This window comes from Dermacentor silvarum, chromosome 3 (assembly GCF_013339745.2).
Source record: "Dermacentor silvarum isolate Dsil-2018 chromosome 3, BIME_Dsil_1.4, whole genome shotgun sequence".
Classification (NCBI taxonomy): domain Eukaryota; kingdom Metazoa; phylum Arthropoda; class Arachnida; order Ixodida; family Ixodidae; genus Dermacentor; species Dermacentor silvarum.
This window is the reverse complement of record NC_051156.1, coordinates 20838692-20846501: the sequence shown is the minus strand read 5'-3', so window position 1 is coordinate 20846501 and position 7810 is coordinate 20838692.

The following is a 7810-nucleotide window of genomic DNA, read 5'->3' as shown; positions in this document are numbered from 1 at the left end:
TAGCAAAACCATGTTCAGGCTGTTCAGGCGTTGGCTGCTCAAATGCAAGCGTTAAAGGTAAACTCATGTAACTACGGCCTTGCAGCGTCCGTTGCTGAGTCAGCTTTGCACCAGCATCAGAGGTATGGCTGCCACTTCCAAAACTGAACCATCAGTGAACAAAAAGAAAATGAACGTACAGTGGCACTTATCAGCGGCGATGAGCTGTGTGAGGGCTGACACGGAATGGTTCCCCAAGATATTTATTTCTCTAACATTAAAAGAAATTACATTATGGGGTTTTACGTGCCAAAACCACGATCTGATTATGAGGCACGCCGTAGTGTGGGACTCCGGAAATTTTGACCACCTGGGATTCTTTAACGTGCACCTAAATCTAAGTACGCGGGTGTTTTCGCATTTCGCCCCCATCGAAATGCGGCCGCCGTGGCCGGGATTCGATCCCGATTTCTCTAACATTGACTCAAGCAATAATAACTATTTCAGTACACGCATGCACATATAGAGGTATTATGAAATATGGTTTTACGGCGCAAATTTATACGGGACACAGCGAGATACATGCATAATACTCGTGACCAACTAGCCCACCTTAGCTCCTTGAATACAGATAGAGATAATGCGCAGCCGTTATATGTCTATCTTGGTGACAAAAAAGCGAGAACTTCTAACTACGTACGACTTCAAATGAACCTCGAGTTTTGACCAAGAAATGCCTTTGACAGCGCGCAGTTTTCAAACATTTTCAGCACTTCATTTTCTAATTGCGCTACCTGCGCCGTTACTGACGATACCGGTTGCAGCGATGATCACAGGGCAGTATTTACCAGGCTGCTGTAGCCGTCGCCTTAGCACCCGATTTTCTAAGTAATGCTTCTATACGCTTGATAAAATGACTGACCCACAGGCAGAGCACTCAGTGACGGTGCGTCCAAGCAGCAGCAAATGTCAATCAATCAAGTTTATTTCACTCTGTAAAAGATACAGAAAGAAGGACTGTGACAAAAAGCTGTCGTAGAGCTAAACCTGGCAGAAACAAGAAAGGCTGCCGAAACGAAAACCAAAGTTCGTTTATTAATAAAAGCTTATCCTTGCCTTTAATGGCTCGTCATCCTCGCGCCCAGAGTGAACTGAAACCTAGAAATCAGCTGCATAAATGGTACGATATTGCTGGTCGACAAAGAGGACGGAAAGCTCGCACGACTGACAGTTTAAACCGCGTAGAAAAACACGTGCGCCGGGCTTCCCGCCGATGCCACCGCGTCGTCCATCGAACCGGAAGCTGCTAGCAGTCGGCGCGCCCCACGATTCCTTGCGATTCTCATTTTACGGGCCACGTCGGCTATCCAGCTCAGCCGCTCGCGAAAATCTCGGTAAGCGTTCGCAAATACTCATTTTACGTTTTCCACGTTCGTACAAAAAACAGTGTGGATAATAAGCCTGGCAAACTGCAACGAATACAACTCCGAAATGTGAAGTATAGCGGCTATGTCTCCCACGCGCCAGACGATTCCACAACTACAGCACGCGTAAGCGACAGTATTTTAATTTTCCATATGCATAACGAAGCTGCAAAGAACAAAAACCAGAAGCAAAAACTTTTGTCCCTTGCACGTCTTGCATTACTTCGTGGCGATAAACTTCACCCGCTGAAAACGCCGGACCGCCGGACCAAGTGGCCGTCCTAACCACGACCTACTGGAACTCCAGACCTGCACAGATATCCGGCTTCTATGGAAGCCGCTTGCGCCCACTCTCGTTCAACCGGTGGCCATAGGTGGCGCTTTTATAACCTCTTCGTCTAACATAAACGAAGCAAAGAATTACTCAAGCAACCACCAAGATAATCTGAAAATAAAGGGGAAGCGGAATGCAGCAATAATGAAACACGGAGCACTGTGGGGCCACAATAAGTATGAGGTGGTGCGTGGAATCTGGAAAGGAGTAATGGTGCCAGCGCTAACATTCGCAAATGCCATTATATGCTTAAAATCGGATATATTGGCGGGTTTGGAAGTTAACCAAAGATCAGTAGGCCGGTTGGCTTTGGGAGCCCACGGTAATACCACAAATGAGGCAGTGCAGGGTGACATGGGTTGGGCCTCTTTTGAAGTCAGAGAAGCACAGAGCAAAATTAGTTTTGAAGAAAGGCTCAGGAACATGGATGAAAATAAATGGGTGGCTAAAGTGCACAAGTATCTCTACATGAAAAGCGTGGACACAGAATGGAGGAAGAGGTCAAGGAAGTTGACAACCAAGTACAGGATAATCGAAACTGTAAATAAACAACCAGGGGTCATCAGAAAGAAAGTGAGAGAAATAGAGACCGTGAATTGGATGCAAAGAATGGAATCAAAAAGGACAATGGAGATTTACAAGAATGAGAAGAAAGAAATTAGAAGGGGAAATCTGTACGATAACACAAAGGGCAGTGCCTTGCTATTTGAGGCTCGAGCCGGTTGCCTAAGGATGAAAACATATCGGAACAAATATTCGGAACTATATGAGACGTGTATGCTGCAGTAAAGATCCAGAAACCACTCAGCACATCCTGATGGAATGCGACGGGATCTACCCAGCGAGAACCTTAGGTAACGTGCAACTCCCAGAAGCGCTTGGGTTTAAAGTGGAAGGAAACATAAACAGATCAGCCGTAGAGATCAGCAAGAGACGATTAGAGTACTGGTGGAAAAAAAAAGCAGGGAAAAGATGGATACGACCTGATCTCTTAAAATCATAGGCAGCGGCACAAGGTAAATTTTTGAAAACGAAAAGTAATAATGGGAAGTATACAAAAATGCTAGATAAAGAACATGTATAGTATACCTGATTAAATCAAGCAGGCTAGGTGACTATTTGTCGCCGCCCCGTTTCAAAGGGGATGCCAATAAATCATCATCATCATCATCATCACCATCATCGTCTGCTACACGGCGGGCGGCTGGGCGGCGTTCGAATGCATGTGTGCGCCTGCTCTTCTTCTGTGACGGACGGCTAGCATATGTGACAATTTCTTGCGAAGACAACAGCTAGTATGTCAAAATTGTTTAAGTGTACCCATTTTAGTGCTATGTAATAACGTACAAAATAGTGCACGGATTCTTTGTAGGTTTCCCATTATGCGGAAATTTCGCGCCACTCCGCAAAAGAAAAAATAAATAAATAACCGATCGAGTGATTGCTTACGTGTTTGTTCGGCTCGTCAAATATGCATCGCGGAGCTTTTAAGAACTGAAAACTGATGCTGGATCCCTTGCTTTGTTCTGATTTACATAATGGCACACAGCGGTATACCATAATGTGATCGTTTGCGTTATCGCATCTGTAATTAACTCAAGAAAGCTGCATGTAGCCAAGGCTGTAGTTACATGCCTTCTGCAGCGTCTGCAGGTTCTCGCAGCCTATGTGTGGTCCGCGTGTACATATCGTCTGCGTGATTCTTTTAAATTTCCTCGTTCATATAACTATAGCAATTTATTTATTATTGTATTTCATTATTACTCCATTGCCCTATATGAATCTTCTTGTAATGAGATTTTTTTCCCTACTGCGAAGGCAACTGGAGGAAAAGTTATCTTCTGCCGGCTGTACTCGTTGTTTTTCTTTCTTGCACCGCTCTTCCTACTCTATCTCGTGATCGAAATGAGAAGCAATCATTCGCAAATTTAGTTGCCTTTTTTATTTTAGTAAATTCATGCATTTACAAACAATTTAAACGCTTTGTGGCTGCATAAATAGCGACACGAGCACTGGGGCAGATCGCAGAAGCAGACGACAGCGAACAGGTTATAACTAGCGCCACGCTGCTCGTACGTTCTGTCCCTAGCGGCAAAAGTGGTGAACTAGACCAGGCGTGGTGGTGCAGGGAGATCTGTGCAGGTCTGGAGTTCAGTAGGTCGTAGTCCTAACAGTTAACAGCGCTAGAGTGACCTAGAACGGTGCGACGGCCTGAAAGCTGACGCGCTTTCAAGTGCGCTCGACTACAGCGCCGCCGCATCTTTCTTCCGCTCGAAGCATGGAGGTAAAAAATACTAGGAGGGAGCGTCACGTGATTCCGCTAGCCTCGGCAAGCCAACCTCCTCTGAAGCCACCCCTCCCTCTCTCAGGGGCCCCGTGCGCGGTGCCTTATGGGGCGGAAAAGGCCCACAAGGTTGCCGGAACATTCGTGATTGTTTGGTACGTGGTAACTTTTAGTGGCGCTTGCCGTCACTGGCTTGGAGGCCCGTATGCGGGTGGTGGTTTTCTGCTACTGCGCGCGTCGTTCTTCGCTTCAAATGCGATGCCTTGAAACGTGGAGCAAGACTGGGGCGTCTGACTCATGAAGACAGAAAATTTTCAAGGCGTCACTTGCGCTTACCACCGCGGTTAGTGGAGTTTCCAGCGCTTGCGGCTCGAAACCCGTCCAGGCGCCCGAGTGTGGTCTATTTTTCCTACGTACTCAAGTTTCGTCAAATCAGCCGTTGTGCACCTTAAGCTGTGGGGCTTATTATCTTGCTAATTTTTCGTCCCGCTGTCTTGCACCTAGAAAGAAACGAGATGTCTTGAGGAAAACTTTTTTTTGTCGTATTTTCGCTTAATAAAAGGCTGGTGTGCGTGTTTTATTTTGAGAGAAATAATTTTTGTCACGCTGTCTTGCACCTAGGAAGAAACGAGATGTTTTGAAGAACACTTTTTTGTCACATTTTCGCTTAATAAAAGGCTCTGGTGGGCGTGTTTCATTTTGAGAGAAATAAATAGCATTAGCCTGCATTCTAAACGCAGAAGTAATCGCCGTTTATTCAGATTTACGTGTACTATTTTGCAAGATTCTGTGGTGCGACGACGCTGTTGAGACGCGCCTCGGGGATCCATTTTCGTTATATAATAAAGCAAATGGACGGGATTTGTGCATTATCTAGAGTTTATTCAGCTGTTTCCGAATGCGAGTATAGCCCCACAGCATAATTATGTCCTAGAATCAAACACTGCCAGGGGGACCCTTCTTCCTCTGCTAGTGTGAAACGGCATGAAAACTGAATACATAGCGGCAAGGGAAAAACGGCAGCATTCATTAGCACTCGTGGATTCATTGTGTTGCTGGTGTACTTGTACTATGGAAAGCACATTTTTATGACAACAGTAATTGTTTCATTCTTTATTCAGTGTTTATTGCACCTATAGAAGCCAGAAGATTTCACACAAATACAGAAGGAAGCCACATTTATAATTTAAATGAAATACATTGCAAAGATAATACAAAAAAGAAAATTATAAACAGCAAGTAGGAAAACTTATTGTGCCACTGCTCTTCGGTATCAGTATTAGCATACTTGTATGCCACAGGGCATTTGTATAATAATGTTATACAAAGTAAACTATATCACATGTAGTATTGATACCTTTAATAAAACTGGTCAATGGGATCAGCTGTCCTTGAATGTAGCTGCAGTTTTGCTTACAATGCCTTGTATGCAACGCCTTCAATACAGGGCTATAATTGTATAGTATTTATATCTGTGCTGTCCTCACAAATATCGAAAGGCTTCAGTGATTGTGCTTGTCAGAAAAGTAAGCAATACATATGCGGAAATTAAAAAAAAGAGTGGTAGTTCACAAAGTCAAAGTTGAAACAGTTGATGTGAGGTCAGACCCACAAAGTAAGTGCAAATACAATGCATTTTGCTGCAATGCAATTTCCACAAAAGTCAGGTAAAAGACATACAGGATAAACATTAAAAAAGAACATTGTCATCCTCAAGCGTATACCTAGCTCACACATAATCCATTGAGAGCATTCACAGCATGTCCATGTCATCACACAGTTTGCTCAAGTGAAAGGTAGGCCAGCTAACCTGCCGTCATTGTCCACACTGTTTAGCTTGGGCTGAACAGAACAATTTTTTAAGCATAATTTGCATGCAGGCGATTCAAGCTACAGCATTCAGCAAGACAACAAATATGTACTTGCAGAATTTACAATAAGGTATCACATTTTCCCTCTATAAAAGTTTGACATCTGCATACAACGCTCTTGAACAATATATGCACTTTACAAAGTCACTCAAAAAACAAATAAATGCCTTAACATAAAACCTGGTGGGACAGCTGAAGTTGATGGATAAAGGAATTAATTGTGTGGGCCATCATGAACATAATTCACCCACGAGAAAACTTGTGCAGCAATTCTTCCAGTACTGCGAAGCCGCAGGCACCCAAGCTCAGACACATTGCCTGGGTCAGCAGAGTAACCATGATCCTGTAAAATTGCTTCTGTGAGTGGTTCACTGGCTGAGGGGCAGTGAGGTTAATTACATCGATGGAGTACGGTTTTTTCAGAGGAGCGTACAAAGAGAATTTCGATGTGTTCCAATAGAAAGCAATTTCCGCCATCAATGTTCTTGACCTCATTACGAACTATCAGACGCTTCAATGCTGCTGCAAACTGCTTTGCTGTTGGGTTGTCATTGCAGCCCCCAAATGATTTTATTGCAGCAAAAAAGTAACTCAAGGTGGTCCTGACTGAGCGTGGAAGTCGGATAGGATAGGATAGGAATAAACTTTAGTTGTCCAGCGGTTAAGGCTGTTGGTGCCCGGGGCTAGGCTGCCAGGGGTCCATCGCCGGAGAAAAATCTTTCGAGATCCTCGGCAATGGCCCTGGCCCGCTGGACGGCCCACTCCTGGTCCTCGGGTGCCTCGCTGAGGAGGGCGGCTTGCCATCTCTCAGCGAGGCGCCCCGCTTCAGAAGGTCCTGCTGTTATCTTCCCCCTTCCTCTTGTTCCTTCTTCTTCAGGGCGTTGACATTCCCAAAGTATATGGGCCATATAAGCCCGTTCGTGCTCGCACCACGGGCAGCCGGGCGATGGGTGCAGCGCGGGCCACAGGCGGTGCAGGTGATAGGGGTTGGTGAAAGTGCCCGTCTGCAACCGCCTCAGGTCGACTGCCTGGGACCTGTCCAGCCGCCCGTGGGGTTGTGGATATGTCATACGTTCTTGCCTATAGTGTGCAAGAACCTCTCGGTACGAGGCCGGAAACTCCTCGATATCACAGTCGGCGTCCCCGTGGCCCCCAGCTCCGACCGCCGCGATTTGGGTTGTGTTGATAATTCCTGCGGTGGGGTCCCGCACAACAACGGCGGCTGCCCTCTGGGTGATCGCGTCGCGGCGGGTAAGTTGCCTCGCGACGAGATGGGCACGCTCGTTGTAGTTGGGCGGGATGCCGGTGTGTTTTCGGCCGTTAGTGTGGAAGTCGGAAGATATGCCAATAGGCCATTTTCTGTAACCAAGTGGTTGTATGGACGGTTGTCTAAGCACACCACAAAGCAAATGAAGCCTGTCTTTTGGTTGGTGCCTGTCATTAGTTTACCAGCTGCAGACTCCCTAAGCGAGCAAAAGTAGGCCATAAGTTCTTTGACATACGCCGTGACAGGAGCCACATTTTCAGGACACAGCGGTCCTTTCTATTCTTCTTGCCTTGGATGTCTTGAATTTAAAATGGCAAATGCATTTTTGACATGTCTGATAAACTCTTCTGTTGGCAAGGAATTTGAAAATTTTGAATTTTTTTGAGCTCTGCAGTCACCCAGAGCATCTGCTACCGATTGACTATTTGCGTCGATTGAATGTTTGAGCCAATAATGAGACTTTCATGGGCTGGCTTTTCCAGGTAATATGTGCTTGTCTAAGTTTGTTTGCCAAATGTAGGCCCTCTGTGTACTGGATTTCATGCAGCTCATCAATGCGTTTCAACAATATGAACTGTTTGTTCGTATCACAATAGCCTTATTTATCAAACAGGGTGTGCCGCAGTAGCTTCAACATGTGACAGGGATCCA